The sequence below is a fragment of the Cervus elaphus genome, chromosome 6, assembly GCF_910594005.1.
Source record: "Cervus elaphus chromosome 6, mCerEla1.1, whole genome shotgun sequence".
NCBI lineage: Eukaryota > Metazoa > Chordata > Mammalia > Artiodactyla > Cervidae > Cervus > Cervus elaphus.
In genome coordinates, this window is record NC_057820.1 from 43,333,304 (window position 1) to 43,354,606 (window position 21,303).

The 21,303-nt window shown below is 46.5% G+C and overlaps 1 protein-coding gene across 1 annotated transcript in view; it reads left to right on the forward strand.

Annotated features, from left to right (window-relative positions):
• Positions 1-17,981: 17,981 nt before the first annotated feature.
• Positions 17,982-21,303, forward strand: part of HOPX (HOP homeobox) — a 31,300-nt gene continuing 27,978 nt past the window's right edge. The window contains exon 1 of the mRNA XM_043906678.1: positions 17,982-18,109. The gene's annotated coding sequence lies outside the window, so the exon portion shown is untranslated. The remainder of the gene's footprint in view (positions 18,110-21,303) is intronic.

Here is a 21,303-nt window from a genome sequence, read left to right on the forward strand (position 1 = left end):
ATGTGAGGAAGAAAGGAGTCAAGGATGATTCCAAAATTTTCACCCTGAGCAGCTAGAAAGTGGCTTACTAGTCTCTTTCTAAGGTAGGAATCAATCAACTATGAAAATCATCCAAAGGAGCCCATTCAAATGACATGAAAAAAATGCCCCATTTCCTCCCAAGGAAGCCCCTTTTGAGAGAGAGGGCGTCACAGGCAGGAATGGGCAGGAGAGCCTGGCCAGCCTTGAGGTGGGCAGGCTTCAATCCAAGGGGGGAAATAGGGACTAGAGTCCCCCTATGTTTCCTGCCACTCATCCAGAGATAGTATGGTTTTATCCTGATTCTGGAAGAGCAGATCTTTTCACTGTCCCCTGCTGTGAACCCTACCTCCCCCACTGGTGTGCACTGTGTGGAAACAAGTTAGCTAAACCCTGAGCCAAAAACAAGCCGGGAGGGCTGAATAGAGACTTTATGAGTACATGCTGCTCTTTGGGCTTCTTTTTCCTGTGAAGGAACAGGGTGTGCTTGAAAGCAGAAAGTGACCTGGGTTTTTTATTTTGTTTTTTAAAAAATCTTCCTGGAAGGCAGAAAGGAAAAAGGAGAAAAGGAAAGCACAGCATTTGTTTGTCACTCGTTCGGCTCTGGTGAACACGGCGGTGGGGCCTCTGATCCCAACCTGGCCCTGAACAAAACTGAAGAAATGAAAGGGGCGTTTCCATAAGTCTGGCTGCTCAGAGAGACACTGAGGCGGCAGAGCTGTGAGGTACCAGCCCACACACCAAGACCTCCATTTCTTCTGCCTTCCAGAACGCAGCCAGCAAACTGGCAGTACTATTTCACCAAGCCTCCCCAGCACATCAGCCGTTCACAGAGAATGGGAACCTCCACCCCTGTGGGTCTGCAGTGAATGCCTCAGTTTCTAGCCTGGTTGTTGCCAGTATAAATGTCTAAGGGGTTGTCCAGTAAATAAATCCATGGATTTCCCATGTGGCACAGTAGTTAAGAACCTGCCTGCCAATGCAGGAGACTCGAAAGACGCAGGTTCGATCCCTGGGTTGGGAAGATCCTCTGGAGAAGGAAATGGCAACCCACTCCAGTGTTCTTGCCTGGAGAATTCCAGGGACAGAGGAGCCTGGAGGGCTACAGTCCATGGGGGTCACAAAGAGTCAGAGACAAATGAGTGACTGAGTATACACACACACACACTGGTAAATAAATCAATAGAGCATCTTTCATCTGAAGGGGCCAGAGACTGTGCTTCTTCAGTCTCAGATAAACAGCCAATGATTTCATGCCAGGAAGCACTTTGTTAAACCAGCTGGTTTCCAGAACCTTCTTTCTCCCTCTCTCTCCATCTGCACTGGACCTCCAGTGAGAAATCAGGAGCAGGCCCTTTGACCCAGAAAAGGATCAAGGTGTTTGTTTTTCCTATAAAAGCCAAGTCTGGAACTTCTCTGGTGGTCTAATGGTTAAGAATCCACCTTCCAATGTAAGGGACATGGGTTTGATCTGTGGTTGGGGAACTAAGATCCTACATGTCTTGGAGCAACTAAGCCCATATCGCAACTAGAGTCCATGGCCATCAACAGAAGATCCTGTGTGCTGCAACTGAGACCCGATGCAGCCAAATAAATAAATATTTTTTTAAAAAGCCAAGTACTCAGGTTTCAGGTGCACTTTGAGTGATTTCTGCAGGGTCATTGCTTCCTCTCCATCTGAAAGTCTCATTGCTGACGGAAAATTGGATGAGATCCTAATTGCTCAGGTCTGTGCTGCAAAGAAAGTGAAGTATTTTTGTCCTACCTCCCTCTGCCCTTGATCGCTACAGGAAAGGGAGAAAGCCCCAAGGAGTCTGGTTTGGGGTAAAAACATGCACTGTACAAGATTTTCATGAAGATTAGACAACTTGGGCCAAGGGCTTGACAACTTGGAAGCTGCCAAGGGCTCTACAGATGAGATATACAGAAGTCTTGGCTGAAAACCGATTTAGATTGACAAGCCTAACGCAGACACGAGAAGCTGAAATGGCCTCTGCAGTCTCTGGAGGGGCGGGGGGCAGGGGTTTTAGCCAGACAAGGATGGGAACAGAATCTCCCAAAAGAAGACTAGAAGAATTCTCAGCCCAGCAAAAAGCTGAGGAGAGGGGACTGCGAGTGATGTAAGAGGATCTGTGTGGTTTTCCCATTTCTAGTCTCCAGGGCTTTATGTGTATGAAGGACACACTCGGTGCCAAGGGCGCGGCCCAGGGGCCTGTGGGAAACCAGCCCCGGGAGCCCCCGTCATCTCTGTCACAGTGCACAGGGTGAAGGACATCCAGAGCGTGGGATCCCGGGAGCAGAGGGAATTTTGGCTTCTATATGGTGTTTCCAGACTAAATATTTCTTCCTTTCTGTTCATGAAGCTTCTTTTCTGATGATTCTGGCAATGCAAGCCAGCATAAGGACTGCGCTGACCATGCCTGTCCCACATCTTTCCAGCTCTTTCCAGCAGTGCTTGGCAAAGGAAAATGAGGATGGAAAGTGTGAAAGCAAAATGCCTCAGAAACATGCAGAAGGGCCCGCTGCTGGGGAAGATGAGGACAGAGCTAACGTACACTGACTGATGACCTGCTACGGGCCAGGCATTCTTCTAAGTATTGTTTATCATTAGCTCACTTGATCCTCAGTACAGTCCTATGAGGCAAGATAATTCTTGTTGCCACTTAATGCATGAGGAAGCCAAGGCATAAAAAAGTAATTCTCCCAAGGTCACGAGGGTAAAGTCAGGCTTTGAACACAGATCACCTACCTGCATAATCTTCCATTAAATGGATATAACATATTTCCCTAGCTTGTCATCAGAAAATGAGGAAACAACATGCCAGAAAGGGTAAGACACAGGGTGGACTATAAAGATGTAGCTAAAGAGGTACTAAAGATGTAGCATCACAGCTTAGAATGTAAAATGGTTTTGACTACTGTATCAGTAACTTACTCTACAAATAAAAGAATATCTATGGGGCTTCCCAGGTGGCGCTAGTGGCAAAGAACCCGCCCGCCCCTGCAGGAAACTTAAGACATTTGGGTTTGATCCCTGGGACGGGAGATCCCCTGGAGTAGGGCATGGCAACCCACTCCTGTATTCTTGCCTGGAGAGTACCACGGACAGAGGAGCCTGGCGGGCTACAGCCCACGGAGTCGTAAAGAGTCAGATACGACTGAAGTGACTTAGCATGCACACAGACTATCTAACCAAAATTAATTAAGCATAAAGACATTTATTCTTTCACATAGCAATAAACCTAGATTCAGTCCAACTTTAAAGGACTGGATCAAAGATGTCTTCATGGATCTAGATATTTTCCATCTCTTCCTGGGTAACTCAACCATGTCTCCTCCTACTCACAAGATGGCTGCAGCAGTCCCAGGCACCACATGTCAACAAGAATATATCCAGCAAAGGAGCTTCCCATAAGGCTCTCAGCAGATGTCACAGGTCAGTGGTACTAAATTGGATCTCATGCCTGTGCCTTATGCTGCAGGAGAATCTGAGGATGTGAGTAGCTACAATTCATAGCTCTACTGAAGGACAAGCACCTCCACCAAGTCAGAATGAGGTGGGGTAAGGGGTGTGGTGCCACTAATTCAACCAGCTACTTATTGTTTTTATATTTCACTCGTCTTTATCTCTAAGGTGTGGATACACGAAGAACAAATCAAGGTCATGACAACACTAATTGCTAAACCATGACCCAAAGCCAGCTCTAGTCGTGTTCCTGATCTGAGGCTGGGTTTAGATTTACGTAGCTCAAAACATCCACTTCCGATGCTGCTGTGTGGTTCCCTGAAGAGACGATGCCAACAGTGAGACCCCGTGTCCCCATGGTGTCATGGGTGGTGGCAGCCTAGAGTCCCTAATTTTAGTCCTACTTTTCCCCACCAATTTAGAAAGACTCTATGTTTCTCTTTTATTCCTCAATCAAATATCTTCCTGCTCACTCCAAAGAGAGAGCTGAACAGTTAAACTGGATCATTTCCTCTTAACAGAATTTTTGTAAAATCCTAGAAGTGTCTCACGGCCACCAGAGAGACGTCAGCTGCGTGCAGCACCAGAGTGACAGGAACTGTGACTGTTAGAATTAAGTTCAGCTGCAACAGGGATGTTAAACATGGCCTAAATATGACTGCTGTGTATTTCTGTCTCGTGTAAAAGTCCTGATTTAGCATTTCAGGGCTAGTCAGAGGGTTCCACAGCATGTTCCAGTGGTCATGTATGGGTGTGAGAGTTGGACTGTGAAGAAAGCTGAGTGCTGAAAAATTGATGCTTTTGAACTGTGGTGTTGGAGAAGACTCTTGAGAGTCCCTTGGACTGTAAGGAGATCCAACTAGTCCATCCTAAAGGAAATCAGTCCTGGGTGTTCATTGGAAGGATTGATGCTGAAGCTGAAACACCAATACTTTGGCCACCTCATGCGAAGAGTTGACTCATTGGAAAAGACCCTGATGCTGGGAGGGATTGGGGGCAGGAGGAGAAGGGGATGACAGAGGAGGAGATGGCTGGATGGCATCACCGACTCGATGGACATGAGTTTGAGTAAACTCTGGGAGTTGGTGATAGACAGGGAGGCCTGGCGTGCTGTGATTCATGGGGTCGCAAGGAGTCGGACATGACTGAGCGACTGAACTGAACTGAACTGAACTGAATGTTAACTGAGCTTTATCTATTAATATGTATCAGTCCTGGGTAGGAGCTCTTTACATATTCACTCATTTAATCCTCACACCACCACTATGAGGAAAGGATTGTCATTATCCTCATCTTACAGATGAGGACACTGAGAGATTTGTTGTTGCTCAGTTGCTAAGTTGTGTCTGACTCTGCGACCACATGGACTGCAGCATGCCAGTCTCCCCTGTCCTTCACTATCTCCCGGAGTTTGCTCAAACTTATGTCCACTGAGTTTGTCATAGCTTTTCTTCCAAGGAGCAAGTTTCTTTTAATTTCACGGCTGCAGTAACTGTCCACAGTGATTTTGGATTCCAAGATTAGGTGTCTTAATAAGATTGTGTCTTTAGTTAGTGCAGAGCTGAGAGGCGAACCCAGCTTGTGTGATTTCTGAGCTCGAGAGCATAACCACCCATCTGCACCACTGTACCCCACGTCACAGACCTCCCACCACCCCTCTCCCTCGGTCCTCTGGCTGTAAGACAGTCACAACAGGAAAAGTAAAGCATATGCTAAGAGCTAATTGGTAACATGAGACAGTAGGGGCTGAGTGCTGAACTCGTGGTGTGATTCGAACAGGGAGAGGCTCCAATCCCTGGAGTGAGCAGGGAAGGCATCACAGGGGAGAGGGGCTGAGCTGGACTGTGACAGATGGAGGTGGGTGAGCCGGGTGTGGGGGATGGAGTGGGTAAAGGCTTGGATTCCCCAGGTGGCTCAGTGGTAAAGAACCCTTCTGCAGTGCAGGAGTTTCAAGAGATACAGTTTCAATCTCTGGGTCAGGAAGATCCCCTGGAGAAAGAAATGGCAACCCACTCCAGTATTCTTGCTTGGAAAATTCCATAAACAGAGGAGTCTGGAGGGTTACAGTCTGTGGGGTCACAAAGAGTTGGACACGACAGAGAACGCACCACCACAGGCTTGGAGGTGGGGAAGGAAATAGCATGTTTAAGGAATAACAAGGAATCAGTCCTGGCTAAATCATAGGATTCTTACAGAGGAGTCCTGAGGAAGACATTTGGAAATGAAGATTGGAATTAGATTAAAAAGAAACTTGAATGTTGTTCTAGAAAGCTGAGCTGTATTCAGTAGACCCTGGGTAGTCATTAGGGGGTTTTGAACAGTGAAATCACATGATGGAAGCAGTTTCTTGAGGAATAATGTGGTGGTGGGAGGGGTGACATGGAGCTTGGGAGACGGGCTAAGAGGCCCTCGAAATGGTCTGGACATGAGGTAATGTGAACTTGAAGTGTTAGCATAAGGTATGGATGGAATGGAAGGGACATGAGAGGCATCGCTAGAGCAGAAGTGAGGTGACTGGTGAGCTGGGAGCCCGGGAGCAGGAGGGGCTGGGGGTGACTGCCAGTTGTTAAGGGTGAGTGATGGGAGAACACTGTTATAAACAGAAGCTCTGACTCTCACAGTCAGAGAGGAACCCCGTGTGCCATCCATCCCCTGAGAGGTCTCTATCAGGGTACCTGGACCAGCCAGTTGTCTTCTCGTTCTTCTTCGCTGCAAAGTCCCACTTCCTCCAGAGAAGAATCTAGGGTAACAAGGGAAAGCATGGATTTAAGGTCAAAGATAGGAATTTAAATCTTCCTTGATTGTTACCAGCATGGGCACATTTCTTATGGCACATTTCTGTCACCTTGGACACATTTCTTCATTTCTCTGAGATTCAGTTCTTTTAAGGAGGATAACATATACTTGATAGGGTTTCAGGGGGCTTCAATAACACGAAGCAACCCAGCTGGGGCAGTGGTAAAGAATCTGCCTGCCAAAGCTGGCAGTTTCAATCCTTGGGTCCAGAAGAGCCTCTGGAGTAGGAAATGGCAACCAACTCCAGTGTTCTTGTCTGGAGAATTCCATGGACAGAGGGGCTTGGTGGGCTACAGTCCATAGGGTTGCAAAGAGTCGAACGTGACTGAAGTGACTTAGCACGCACGCAAAACATTGTGAAGATTTTATAACTGAAAACCTAAACTAAGACTATATAATGAAACTGAGCACTAAATTGGGCTCTGAGTTACTCAGCAGCCAATGTGAAATGAGAAATAGGATGAATTTACTAGTATTGATTATGAAAATAAGTCTAAATGATTATATGCACATGCTTAGGATTTGTGTGCAAGACACAAAGATGGTACCTTGATATGAATATGAGATGCCTCAGTTTATATTCTTGCTCATAAAGAAGTCCACATCATGTGCTATTCCACCTTAGTATCATATAATCAAAGTATCATATAATCAAAGTGAAGCATACCTCACTAAATATACTTCTGTCTAGTAAAAAGCCAGTCACAGTTTTAAAGTAAATGACTAAAGAAAAAAGCAAGGAAAAGGTATGTTTGATACCTCAGGAGAGGAGAATGTAATTTGGTAAATGTAATTTTGCTTCAATGGTCTGCCTAAGAGGAACATGCTGGTCTGAGTGGCATCTTGAATTATCTTAAACAAGATAATGTGCATGCCATTGGTTTCCCTTCACTCGAGTATAAGACCAGCCAATTACATGCAATCTTTCCTCACCAGAGAAATAACTGAGAACTTTGTAAATACTACAGGCCATTATGTGCCTACCAGTCTTCAGGGAAAGGCTGCCACATAAGATGTCTGGCACCCTTTCCTGCAGAAACTTCCTTGAATTAAGAATAAAGGTTGCTATTATTGTTTTTCGCATAGCACAAGACCGAAGTACTGGGGGCGGGGCTTGTTTCTAATAGAGTTCGTGATCAAGAAGATGACAGTGTTATAGGACTAGAAGGAACACATTCCATATCTTTAGTAGTAGTATTACCATATGGCCTGAAGTTCCCAGATCTCACTACTCAGTAAGTACCAAAGAAATTGCTCTGCGATGCCCACCTGCTGACTCATATTCCAAAGCCTTTCCTTAAGATTTCCGGGCCTTACAGGGGAAGTCCTACAAACACTAACAACAAACCTACTCTCAGTGGGTATCTGCTAGTCATCCTCCTTGTTTGCTGGGCATGTACCAAACCCTGCCTTTCCTGCTGCCCCTCTAATGACTGCAGAGCAAGGGGGAAAGTGGGCATGTGGCTTCTGGGAAGAGAAGACAAGGATGTGGCCATGAGAATCTGCCCCTGGGCTTGCCCTGGACAAAGCTTTAGTTCACGGAATGGCAGACCTCTGTGTCTACTCCTGACTTGTTACATCACCTTGCACAGGTCACCTTGGTGCCTTGGCTTCAATGTCCTTTACTAAAAATGGCAAGAATGTTCACATTTTACAAAGATGTAGTGGGAACTGGCTATTAATGATTGGATGGTATTTTGAAAACAACAAGTGCAAGGTAAGTGCTAGGTCAGGAAAGCCAAAGACTTGTGGCTTCCCTAATGAGACAGTGGGATGAGCCTTTTTTTTATTTGCTTTTTTGCTTTAGGCATACAAAGAAAATAAAATTTAAAATGTGTGTATAATATTGAGAGAGACCAATATCAAATACCCAAAGTCAATAGATTATTCTTTCAGTCAGTTCAGTTGCTCAATCATGTCCGACTCTTTGCGACCCCATGGACTGCTGCATGCCAGGCTTCCCTGCCCATCGCCAACTCCTGGTGCTTCTTCAAACTCATGTCCATCGAGTTGATGATGCCATCCAATTGTTTAAGCCTCCTTAAATAAATTAAGTTGCTGCATATGTGAAACCCAGGTTACAAGGAGGATAAAGTCGTGAAAAATTCTATGCCGTGTGAAGTTACATAACTAGGGGTATTAGGACGATAGAAAATTTGAGAGGGAATGAAATCCCATAGACAACATTTGATCATTACATTTTAACAAAAACATTTAATCCTAAAATATTCTAATGGCATTAACAGCCTTAATGAAAACCTTTCCTTAAAATTTAAAGGTTTTTAGGAGATGCAAGAATACTGGAGTGGGTTGTCACTTCCTTTTCCAGGGGATCTTCCTGACCCAGGGATCAACCCTGGGTCTCCTGCACTGTAGGCAGATTCTTTGTCCTTTGAGCACCATGCTGCTAATGGGTATGGCTTAATAGGCTACTCTGATAATCAAATTTCTTGACTTTTAAATTAATTGTTCTAGATTTTAATTGTCTTTAGAAAAGAGTAGGGCACATAGGAGAAAAGATGATCTGATAACCTAGAAACATCTACTTCTCAGATTTCCCCAGAATTTGGGGGGCAGTTTTGTACACCCCCTAAAGCCAGCACTGTTGCTCTCCTTGACATTCTGCCCCTTTGTTAGAGAATGAAATGTGAAGGAGGTACTGTTAGCTGGCTTTGACACCTCTGGTTTTACTCCTGTTTGTGTAAATCAGTAAATTCCTCATTGCAGAGTTCTTTTTTCCATCTACTCCCAAATGTGTCCTAACTATGCAAAATTATTCCATCAGTTGCCTTGAACTTCCCTCGTGGCTCAGACAGTAAAGAACCCACCTGCAGTGCAGGAGACCCGGGTTTGATCCTCAGGTTGGGAAGACCCCTGGAGAAAGGAATGGCTACCCACTCCAGTATTCCTGCCTGGAGAATCCCATGGACAGAGTAGCCTGGCGGGCTACCATCCATGGGGTCACAGAGTCGGACACGACTGAGTGACTAACACTTGCCTTGGACACAAGCTAGTTAGTTATCATTGTGCCAGAGTCTTGCATGCTGAATTTTCCAACTTTTGAAGACTTCTATTTTCAGTTAGACCCTAGCACTAATTGTAATGATTCTTATTTCATTTGCAGTGAGGGTGAGAGGGCTGGAGTGGTGATGATGTTTATACTTTAAATAATCCCCCGACCTTGGGATTCTCCTAAAAAGGGCCACCTCCTGTCCTTAGCACTGACAGAACTCTGCTCCATTAATGAAAGACCATCTCCCCCAGTCATTTCCTTCCTTTCAGAGAAAGCCTGGTTCCCTTTGACACCTTCATGTTCCAAATACTCCCTATCAGCCTGTGGCTTGTTTTCTATAATAGCGTCTTTGATTAAGGCCTTCTTCTATCAGGGCATTTGAATACACAATCCCCACCCCCCACCCCCACCACCCCGCCTCTCTTTTGTCATCCAAGTTCTTGCTCGATGCTTCTGGTCTCCAAGACAGCCCTCAGCCATCTGCCAGGGATTAAGATGCCTGTGAAATCCACCCTTGTGCTGCATATGCCGCAAAGGAGTCTTTTGAAAACATTGACTTCTTTTCCCTTTTCAGCCCTGAAACAGTAGTTACCAGGAGATATTCGGAACATGACTACTAGGTAAGACACTCTGCAGACAATAGCTAAGGGGCAGCAAAGAAATTGAAGAGGCTTCATGATCCCTTATTTGTGCCTCCCAAGTGGTAGCTGCTGAAAGTGACTTCTGCAAACAGGCATCTGCTTCTGCCATTTACACTTAATCAGATAATCATAGAGCTGGGAGAGCCCTTAATCTGCCCTTTCACATTAGCCAGGGCCTGCAAGACTTTCTGCAGACTGTCCCAGAATCCTCAAGTGCTGTCCTCACGCCTACACCTGGAAAAGGAAAAACACCTGGGGAGATGAGACATCCACTCCTTCTGGGACCAGAGGATATAGTTTTTCTTACCCAATCCTCTTTTCTTCCTGAACAATCTTTGGGTGGATATCAACCCCAGTCCTCAAATACCATACAAGGTTGTTATCATTATCCTCATTTCACATATGGAGAAACAAATGTTCAAAGAGGTTAAATTACCAGCTTCCCTAGTGGCTCAGGCGGTAAAGAATCAGCATGCAATGGGGCAGACCCAGGTTCGATCCCTGGGTCGGGAAGATCTCCTGAAGAAGGGAACGGCAACCCATCCAGTATCCTTGCCTCCTGTGGACAGAGGAGCCTGGCGGGCTTGAGTCCATGGGGTCTCAAAGAGTCAGACACAGCTGAGCGGACTAACATTCTGACACTTTAGCTGACGTGAAAGAACTAGGGTCAAGTGAACATACCAGACTGCATAGGGCTAGAGGGTTTTCTGGGACAAGGGACGCTGAGAGCTAAAACCAGGACAATGCTGGGAAAGGCAGGAAGATTGTCTGCCCAAGGGTTGAACCAGGTCTCTAGAGCCTTTCCCCGGAACCCTGAATCATCCTCAGCCTGAGCTCTGACCTTGGAACAGATGGGACACCATGCAAAATGCAGAGTTCATTTCCCTTTGAGTCAGAGAACAAAGTCAGGGCCGTCGGATTTGGGAGATCAGCTTGGGACACCCAGTTGCAGGCTCCTCAGAACCACTGGGATGAAGAGTCCGGGAGCTCCCTCTGCAGAGAGGTGAAAGCCAGACACAAGAGCACGCACCAGCACTTAAATGCAGTTCCTCACATCATGAGACACTTACAGGAGACCTCAAATCACTGCCCACTGCGCAGCCAGGGCCTCACTACAGAAACCTCAGAGAAGGCCATGGAGGAGTCAGGTTTTTGCTGAAATGCACAGAGTAAGATTGAGCTGAATTAGTTTACAAAATCAGACCACAGCATATTTTTTTTCAGGGATGATCTACAGTCCCTTCCCTCTTTTCTCCCCTCACCCTCACCCCCAGGCTTTATCTTTCAAGATGTCTCCCTGGATGACAGCAGACTAAACAATGATTGACTAAACACCGTGGTGGAAGTGTTGTCGCTGGAGCCCAGTCCTGAGTGGGTGGTCCCCCCCCCCACACACACTGTGTCAGGTGTTACCCCCTCACTGCTGGATCCTGGGAGGGTAGGGGGTCCCAGGTTACTGAGGGGGAGGACCAGGGAGTGGATACTTACCAATGATAAGGGAGTGGCAGGTTCCAATGTTATAACAGCTAGTAAAACTGTGCCTGGGTATTGAGTCTCCTCTCAGCCCTAAGTGGGGGCGCCATACTCCCACTGAAGCTGCTGGGGGTCCCTGCTCTCCACCCACCCGCGCCTGACTCTGTCTCCTTGGAGGACAGAAGATTAAAATAGAAAGGGCCTGGAAGAGATCACCTAGTTGGACTCCCTGCTCACGCAGGGCTGAGGCGGGGGAGGAGCTGAGCGCTGGCAACGCGGCCAGCCCGGGCGTCCACAGGCGGGTGCCTCTGGGGTGGAGAGGAGGAGGCAGGAGGAGGCAGATCTATAGCTTCTGGTCAAAACTCTCCCCTCCCTTCTGCTGACCCACAATTTTAGCCTGAATTATTATTTTCAACCCTTTTTCCTCCACTATATAAAACATGCAGATCTCTCTGTTCTGTTTTGTCTTCAAACATCATATTTTTGTTAGCTCTGTCCTCCTTTCTTCCTCCTCTCTGTTCCCAACTCAAATCATTCACGGAAGTCAAGCGTCTTAAATAGACGGAGCTCAGAGCTGAGGGGCCATCGGGGAGGAGGAGGGGCCACTCTTCCTCTCCTTCTTGGGGCTCTGCAAGTCGCTGTTAGGAGACTACAGGCTCTGGGGCGCGTGGTCTTCAGTAGTTGCGGCCCATCGGCTCAATAGCTGTGGCTCACGGGCTCACCGCAACTAGAGAAAAGCCCCAGCAGCAACCAAGACCCAGCGCAACCATCAATAAATAAATAGACGTATTTATTTTTTAAAAAAGAAGTGGCTGTAAAGATCATCCCATGCAGCGGTCAGGAACGTGGACTGTGCCTGGGTTGGACACCCGGTCAAGCAAGTTTTTACCTAAGGGTTTTGCTTTTCTTTATTCCCCTCCCCACCACCTGCTTTCTGAAAGCACAGGGCCCGTCCCTGAAATTTCAGTAGTGGGTGTGGGGACTCTTTCCTCACTCCACGTGCTAGGGGATTACAAGCAGGCTGAGGTGGCCCCAACCTGCAACATCTTCCCATTATTCATGGACCAGGAAGCCTCTCCAGTGAGGCTCCACCCTGAGAAAGTCGCCACGCTGCTTCTCTTGCAGCTCATGTCAGGGATGGTAGGTCCTCATGCTGAGGGAGTCAGGGGTGAAACAAGGCATCTGGGCTGAAGAGATGCCCCCTCCATCCTCATTCCACAGACAGGGTGATGCTCCTCATTACCAAGGGCCTTTCCCCCTCTGACCATTAGCTGAATGGGACTTCAAAGGAAAACAAGGCCCCTGCCCTCCCCATTCATTAGACTCTGGATGAAACTAAATGGAATGAGAAGAAAAGTCATCACGGGCCACACCAGAGGGAACAGCCTTGCCCAGGCCACTTTGTAAATGGGTGCTGCTTACAGGCGGCAGCAGTCTCGCCCCCAGTCATCCGCTGACTCAGAACTCCGTAGGGACAACAGATGGATTAGGTAAGAGGATGGATTCCACACTGAGGATGGAATACCTGTGGTTCACCGAGAGAATGACCTAATCACTACTAGGTATACAACAAACTACAACGAACAGAGTGTGGCCATGTTGTAACCGCCAGCCCCACTTCACCAGGGAAGCTGTGACACCCACTGATGGGAACAGCCAAGGGAGACACTTCCTACCCAGGCCAACTGGCACCTTCTTCTGGACCCAGCTTCTCTGTCGTGGGCAGATCATTTTCTGCCTCCCACGCTGCTCTGTTCTGCACCCTGGACAGGCTGGACCAGGAAGGGCACGCAGGAGTCAGAACTTCCACATCACCTGTAGAGAATTCTCAGTCTCTCTGTCTACAAGTTCATACCCTGGGGGCAGAACTTCCAGCAAGTATGCTTCTGTATTCTAGTTACCCCCTCTTCCCCATCTGCTTCTGTACAAGTCAGATTTTGGCCTTGGGGAGGTTAGTATCCTTCACAGTGAATTTTCTTAAATGCTTTTGATAGTTTCCTGACTCCCAAGGAATGACCTCTCTCTGCAGTATTGCTCAGTTGCATGCGCTCCCCATTCATAAGGGGATGCACCCAGTGATGTCTAGCTTTGGATCGGAAGAGAACAGCTGTTCAGATATCACTGCCTTCTATGTGACTCTACCAAACACCTTTGTTTGTTGCAGTACTTGGGGGTTTTAGGCTCAAATACTTTATACCCACCATGTGTGGGTTCCACAAAGAAGACTAAGGAAAATCTGGGGTCCTGTTTTAAGTATTCGCAGTAGCTACTAATTGTTGATCACATACCATGTTCTAGGCACTATGCTAAGATAATTTACCTCTATTATATCTGGTCTTTATGGCAAACCTGTGAGATAAGCATCATTATTCCCATTTTACAGCTGAGGAAACTAAGTCTGAGAGAAGTTACACAACTTTCCATGGGTCACATGGATCGAAAGTGGCAGAGGTGGGGCTTAGATCCAAGTCTGTATGATTCAGAAGCCCATACTCTTTCCTTTCCACCATTTTTCCAGGCCCTCGGCAAAAACTTATTTTTTTTTTAACCAATTCCCGGACATTGTTCCTTCCTTGTAGAGCATAACATCTAGCTCACTTCATCCTTTATCCTAATTCTCTCTCTCTTTTTTTCTTCTGCTAAGACAGCAAAAGAGATGATTTATTGAACACGTTACATTCAGCCACAACTGGGAAGAGAACTAGCCCAGAGTATCACAGGTCCAGGGCAAAGGACCAAAAGAGACGGCTTTGATGTGAACAAGGTGAGTCTCCCAAAGGTGGTCGAGGGGATCAGAATGGCCATAGATGTTCCAGATCCACTGAGACAAGTTCTAGATAGTAGGCAATTCAACAATTTGTACCAGCGTCCCTGGCCTCTGGCTTCTCTTGTTTCCGCTTTGGTGGCTTCCACGGTGTACAAGTTTACTTGGACCTCTGCCTCATCTTTCTTCTTTTGCGCTTCAGCCCACACTTTCACTTCTTTCCTCCACTTTGCTCTGCTGTTTCTCAAAAGATGGCGCCAAGGCCAAGAGCCAGCCTAATTCTCTTGATGTTGACAACAGAGAATTCCCGAAGCTCACCACAGGGAAGAGGTCTAGAACAGCAAAGCAAGGGAAAGTAATTACCCATCTGCAGGTGTTAATTTGAAGTCTGTTAACCACCAGGAGAAAAAAAAAAAACCATGTGAGAATTACTGTATCAACCATATATTTCTAATTCACACATCCCAGGCAATAGCTGCAGCTCTCAGGCAGAGGCAGATGCAAACATGTGGGATTATGTTGTTCACCAAAATATAAAAAATATAATAGACAAGAGGAGGAGCAGGAAACTGAGCCTTAACCCCCCCCATACCTTGTTTTGCAATCCTTTTTATAATTAGTTGCATTATTGAACTTGATGTTTCTAAGAAGTCAACAGCTTCATCAACCCCATTTGACATAGGAGAAGATGAGAGGCTAATAGATTGTATGCTATTCCTTGCACATGCAGAAAATCAGTGGTCATATAAAGACGTAGGATCTAAATCTATAGAAAAAAACCACTATGGTCAGCTACTTCCCTTAATTGTGGGTTGATGAAATCATTTTGATTCTGCTGAGAGCCAAAGCAAGATTTTCTCATTTAAAACAGGTGCGTACAATGCATGCTAAGCTGCTTCAGTTCTGTCTAACTCTTTGTGACCCTATGGACTGTAGCCCCACAGGCTCCACTGTCCGTGGGGATTCTCCAGGCAAGAATACTGGAGTGGGTTGCCATGCCGTCCTCCAGGGGATCTTTCCGACCCAGGGATTGAACCTGAATCTCTTATGTCTCCTCATTGGCAAGCGGGTTCTTTACCACTAGCACCACCTGGGAAGGCCCCACTTAAAACACACCCACACAAATTGAAAACCCAATTTTTGAGGCCTGGGTGGTGCCTAAGCACTAAAGCCGTTGAAGTTATCGTACCTCAAAGGACTTCTTAGATTGACAGAACTGTTGGTAGTACTTCTCTACTACCTCTCTATTCACTGGACCCTGATTTTGTTTAGATAACAGGGAAACTTGTCTGAGGAATGTGGAACCTTTCCTCGGGGCTCATGAGATAAACTTTGATCAGTGTGATTCATTTCCTCTCTGCAGATAATGGATTTAGCCAATGTGGTGTTCATTTGATCCACTTCTCGGCAAGGAGACATAACTGGAAATCTGCTGATGCTTTCTGGATAGATCTTCCTCTCTGACAAAGAGAGATACTAAGGAGAAAGCCCACATCACCTCCTACCTGTCTTGTTGTTGCTTAGTCGTTAAGTCATGTCGGACTCTTTGCAACCCCATGGATCGCAGCACGCCAGGCTTCCCTGTCCTTCACCGTCTTCCAGAGTTTGCTCAAACTCATGTCCATTGAGTCAGTGATACCATCCAACCAGCTCATCCTCTGTTGCCCCCTTATCCTCCTGCCATCAGTCTTTCCCAGCATTTGGGTCTTTTTCAGTGAGTCAGCTCTTCACATCAGGTGGCTAAAGTACTGAAGCTTCAGCTTCATCTAAGGATGAAATATACCAAACTACTGCAGCAACCTTGCCACCATGAGGGGTGGTAACACTGCCACTTGAAGGCTACAGAATGAAGAATAGAAAAAGTCTGGGTCTTAAGGACCTCATTGCACCACTGGACAAACTGAAACCTCATGCCTGCAGAGTTCTTAACTGATGTAAAACTGCTCTATGGCTTCAGCCACTTTCAGTTTCATCTCCATGATACACTGGATAAAGAGAAACAGCTTGAAACCAATGCATTATACAAGAGCGAAAGAAATGTGTCTGGAGCAAGAGAAGACTCTGCTGATGTCAGACTCTCTGTCTCCTGGGATGCACAGCCTTCAGAGGAATTTAGAAACTGAACAAGCAGCGCATATTTATTGAGCAAGCGCCTGCTTTGTGCCGTACACTGTGCTGGGTGCTGGGGTTACAGGACTGGAAGAGTAGGCAAGGTCATTAAGGTCAAGGAAATCACATTCTGGGAGACCCATGATAAACAAGTAAATAAATAAGAATAGGTGAAAACATTCTTAGGCAACTTTCAAAATATTGCTTCAAATCAATCCTGAGTATCAAATCAACCCAGACGCTGGAACCAGAGGTAGGGATTCAAATTCTACCTCTACCACTTGCTGTGACCTTGGGAAAGTCATTTAATTTTTTCTGAGTGTCAGTTCCCTCATCTGTGAAATGATGATATTAAAAAACCTAACTCATAGAATTGTGAGGATTAAATAAGCAAGCAAACTCTCTGTAAACCATTTTGCCCAGATGCTGGCACGTAGTCAGTTTCTCTAGATTCTAGATGATGATGATGATCACCTTTACTGTCACAAGAATTTGTGCCAGGCACTGTGGGTGTCAAAAGATGAACATAGACCCTGTATTCAAGAAACCTGGGAGGCGAGAATCCAGATTTGGCCACAGAACAGTCAGAAGTTAGGCAATGAATTAGGAGAAACAAAAGAATTCCTCTGGTAACCAGGGATGGGGTGGGCTAGGCTCCCTGTCTCCGCTTTTCTCCCACACATGTTTTATGACCATTAACCCCCTTTTCGGAGAGAGAAAGAAATATTCTGAATGATTGCTGCTCTTCTTTCACTTACAGCTGCTGTTCCCAGGAGAATCAAGTGGGCCTTTTCTTTCTCCAGTGAAGTGAAAAATATAGGTTGTGTTTATCTGGATGGTACTTACCAGTATGGGCTACATACCAGCAAATATACACAGATACTCTCATAAATGATCTCACCAAACCCTGTCTCCCTTCCTTCATCCTCTTAAAATCAAACCCACTTAATGTGTTTAGTGTCATGCAGTTGACTATTAACTCCTGTATCTAGCTGTAAAATCCAGATAAACACTGACTACCTGGGTCCCCACACCCACACACATACCCTCACCCTGATGGCCACACAAACCACAGAACATGCGCCCTGAGAGTGCATCTTCCCACAGCCTTGCTCACACACTGGTTATTTATTTGAGCTCTCATGGGGAATCCTGCAACTCTCAGCTAGGAATTTCATTAACAAAGGGAGAGGAGGGACAACTGGGAGGACAGTCTAGATGCAGAGGGAAAGAAATTAAAATCTCTTTCAAAGGGGACCTCACATTGTATCATCCTACCCTGATCCTCCCTTATAACTGTTATTTGTACGTTCTGTGCCTGAAGAAAAAAAAAACAAAAAAACTTTTCATTGATTGGGCTGTTGCCCAGGCCTTTAGTTTGTCATCCAGTCCACGGAGCTGCAAAATCAACCTCACCGAGCTTTGAAACGAGGCAACATTTAACTGGAAGTCCATTCAAAATAAGGAGCTCAGGCCAAGGGTCCAGGGTCCTGCATTTCTTCCTTTTTCTCTCAGCAGCACCTCTCTCATCCGATCTTGGTGAAGAGTTCTCCTTTGCCAAGAAAGAGATCAGGGATAAGAAGGCAGTTCCATGAGACTCTCAGAAGTCACCGCCTGAATACCAAACCTGAATAACCAGGAGAGACGGAACTCTCGGCTGTCCTCCTCCTGCCCACGCTGCAGGTTTTTCAGGTCCCTGCTTGAGCGTGCACTCACAGGCGTAAATAAACGTGCTATCCACAGCCTGCGTCAGCCAACCCGGCTATTTAAGCAGGCTGGCATCAGCTAACTCAGCATCCAAATCCAGGGCTTGCTTTTGCTGCTTCCACGTAAGTAACTTTCAGAGGTTTGCCTCTCGGGCAGAGGAATGAACTTGTGTAGAGACTGGACTGAAATGCTGTCGTGACCGTGTTTGCTAATCTGATGGGAAAAGGCAGAGGCAAAAGGGAGAATTAAAGAGCCGGCCCCAAACAGGGAGCCAGAGAACGCTGAGGGGTGTGAGGCATCAGACGTTTGTAACCCAGCCTGGGGGTGGAGGGGGATTTGGAGCTGGGGGGAGTCTGTGATGACCTTTTGGCTAGCAGGTGAGATGTTTTTGTTTTTCTCTCCTATCTCTGAAAGACACAGTAAAAGCAGCGCTTGAAGGACTGTGCTCAATGCATATGAATGTCTATCCTTTAGAAGTCCATACTGCTATTCTACATCTTAGTCTAAAATCAGAAGTAGTATGATTTAAAAATATTTTTTGACCCAAAAGGAGTCAAAATTTCCAAAAGGGGAGGTGTCTCTGGGTTGATTAGAGGTGGCTCCACTGAGAATCTGCAATGCTGTTTGTTGTTACCTCTGGTTCTCATAATCCTTATCAGTGATAACAGTGAAAACATTGATCTTGTTTAAGATGAAAATAAATATGCTCTGGGGCGTTGCAGAAATGTAACTTTGTGATATTTGAGCACCAGGTATCTAGGCAGATTGTTAAGTGGAATAATAATTAAAAGGCACAACATACCACAAAGCTTAGGTGAGAAGATCTTAGACGAGGAATGCAAAAAAATTTCCATGAGGTAGCACGGACAGTCAACAGGGCCCTGGGGTGTGTTTAGTTCAGTAGGGTTAAGTATAACCAGAGTCCAGAAAACGAAACACAGGTACTGGGGATTGGGGAAGGAAAAAGTAGGGGGAGCAGTAGTAGGGGGTTTATAATTAGACATCATATTCATAAATGCATAGGACTAGAATAAGGAATGAAGCATGATGTGAATTCCATGTGTGTGTGTTAGTAGCTCAGTCGTGTCCAACTCTGTGCAACCCTATGGACTGTAGCCCACCAGACTCCTCTGTCCATGGAATTCTCCAGGCACAAATACTGCAGTGGGTTGCCATTCCCTTCTCCAGGGGATCTTCCCGATCCAGGGATCAAACCCGGAATTCCATAGTTCCTCCTTTTGGATCAAGAGTCTGGTGCTTAAAAATCTGGGGAAATCCAAGAGCTTTTTCCATGTAGTTCCCCTACCCTCTGTCCGCAACTCTCATCTGGATGCTCGTTTTCTGGATCCCTAACAGTCCATGACCCTAAATAAAGACTCAAGTACAAGGATATAAGAAGTCAAGCAAAAAATAGTACATACTGGATGGCACAAAATGACAAAATATGCAAGCTATTCTATAGTAACAGCAAGCAGCTCAGTGGTTACCTGAGTGGTTACCTCAGACAGTTACGCAGATTAGGAGGGTTTGGGGATGATGGGTTTCACTGTCGTGATTAGGCAACCATTTCTCACTCGTGAAAACTGATCAGGTCGCACACTTTAAACGTGCAGTGTTACAAGCCAGTTATATTCAACAGCAATAATTTAACAATTCACCTTTTTTTAGATAACTAAAAGCATTTCTAAGAATCTTCCTATGCAACATAATGAAAATGGAAACCGAGTATTTTGGGGAAAAATTATCTCAGTAAATAAAGTGAAGGCCCAAACCATCAGGGTTGTGGACGTTTATAGAACTGGAAGGGCCCCAGAGATCATCTGAGGCAGTGGTTGTGCACCTGGAGAAAAGTACCTGGGATTGAGCCCCGCCCCAGCCTATTAAATCAGAACCCAGGAATGTGTGGTCCCAGTACTACTTTTTAAAGCTCTGCAGGTGATTCTCCTGTGCAGCTGGGGATGGGAACCAGTGAGACCCAAACCACTCACGAGACTCGTGGACAGGGCAGGGCCTGCCCTCGGCCACACGGCCCCCAGCCCCTCACCATCGTGCCCCAGGGACCAAGGAGGACAGCGGTAGGACCTCAGAGGATGGCCCCCCAGCCCCTCATCACCGTGTCCCAGGGACCAGGGAGGACAGCGGTGGGACCTCAGAGGATGGCCCCCCAGCCCCTCATCACCGTGTCCCAGGGACCAGGGAGGACAGCGATAGGACCTCAGAGGATAAGGGATCCCCAGACCACTGCTTCTGGGTCCTCAGCACCACACTTCCAACTTGAGCCAGGGAAGGGTATCCGGCGCGTTTCCCACAAATTCTTGGAACCCAGACATGTTCCTGGTGGCAGGCGGGACGAATTAGTCAGAGCCTCAAAGGTGCATTATTTAAGGATTGTGCTAACGTGTGAGAAGGGATGTTTCAAAACTAAAGCTTCCTTTTGTTTTCTACATAATATCTAGTCTAAGCCAGGGGATTATAATTATTGAAGAGAATCAGGGCGGATGCACCAGGCGCTCTGCTCTGGGGGACAGCCAAGTCAGTCTTTCAGGAGCTAGCCTGGGTTCTCAGCATTGGGATGAGTCTATTTGGCACCATGGGTCTTTTCATCATGATTCCCAGGTCAGCTCGGGCAGAAACATGAGTGGAGAGGAGTCTGTGGTTTCTGCTCTTCCTGAGGGGCCCTCACCTTGGCACCTGTGTCCATGCAGGGGAGGCTCTGGGGCTGCCCTTGCGGCCACAGAGCCTCACCTGCTCTGCCTGGGCCACCTGCCATGTTTCGGGTGGTTTCTTCCATTTCTCCTCCAAGTCCAATCATTTCTAGGGTCTCATCCCCTTAGGGCTTTGCTTACCCAGCTCTGGAAAACTAATTAAAGTTATAATGTTAATAGACAATGATTGTTTAATGAGTTATGTCCCTCCCTGGCATATTACATAGGTCCCAGCAAGATAACGCATCTGCGAGTTCTTTGAATATAATTACCATTGGGAGTAATCAGCAGAATCAAAGTTTTAGGCAAAATGTGCTGTGCGGGAGACCTGAGTTTGATCCCTGGGTTAGGAAGATCCCCTGGGGAAGGGAATGGCAACCCAATCCAGTATTCTTGCCTGGGAAATTCCATGGACAGAGGAGCCTGCTGAGCTACAGTCCATGGGGTCGCAAAAGAGTTGGACACGACTTGGCAACTAAACCATCACCATCACCATAATCCCTATTACTCAGAATCCCAGGCAACTTGCTGGGGGAAATTATACCAAGATTGGGAGTTTTCAATAGAAGTCCTGCAGTCCCTTCCCCTATGGACCTTCTGACACATTGTGG